Below are 877 nucleotides of genomic sequence, written 5' to 3'. Positions count from 1 at the left end.
GAAGAAATTCAGCAGAAATTTTTGAATCTTTTAACTGAATATCATGATGTTTTTTCCACTACGGATGGAATCTTAGGAAAAACGGATGTCATCGAGCATCAAATAAGGCTAAAGGACAAGCAGAAAGTAATCTATGTACCTTCGTACAGACTTCCTATGAAATTTCAGAATGAGATAACTGAGGAAGTAGGTAAAATGCTAAAAGAAGGAGTCATTAGGAAATCAAACAGCCCTATAATTTTCCGTTAATAGTAGTACCGAAAAAAGATCGAACTTGTCGGATATGCGTCGATTTTCGTCGCTTAAATGAGGAAACAATCCCTGACCGATTCCCAGTGCCATGTACTGACGATATTCTATCTTTACTAAGTCAGAACAAATATTTTACCAGTTTGGACTTACTAAAAGGCTTCCATCAGATTCCGTTGGAAGAAGAGAGTATCCCATACACTGCCTTCAGCACAGCCAGGGGACATTATGAATTTTTGTGTATGCCTTTTGGTTTACGTTGTGCTCCTATAACTTTTACTAGAATGATAAACATTGTGTTTGGAGACTTGTTAGGAGATATCCTACATGCCTATATGGACGACCTAGTAATCTTTTCTAATACCTTAGAAGAACATCTACGTAAATTAGAGTTAGTGCTACAAAGACTAAGGTAGCATAACCTAAGGGTAAAGATAAGTAAGTGTGAATTTTTTAAAACAGAACTAGTCTATTTAGGTTTCACAGTGTCTAGTCAAGGTCTTAAAGTAGTCCATGATAAGGTATCAGCTATCCGTAACTTTCCGATACCTAAAAACATCAAGGGAATACAGCAATTTCTAGGGTGAAGAGGATATTACAGGAGGTTCATTAGGAATTACTCCATCAT

Source organism: Macrobrachium nipponense, chromosome 23 (genome assembly GCF_015104395.2).
Source record: "Macrobrachium nipponense isolate FS-2020 chromosome 23, ASM1510439v2, whole genome shotgun sequence".
NCBI lineage: Eukaryota > Metazoa > Arthropoda > Malacostraca > Decapoda > Palaemonidae > Macrobrachium > Macrobrachium nipponense.
The sequence above is the reverse complement of the archived record's forward strand: the minus strand, read 5'-3'. Positions refer to the sequence as shown.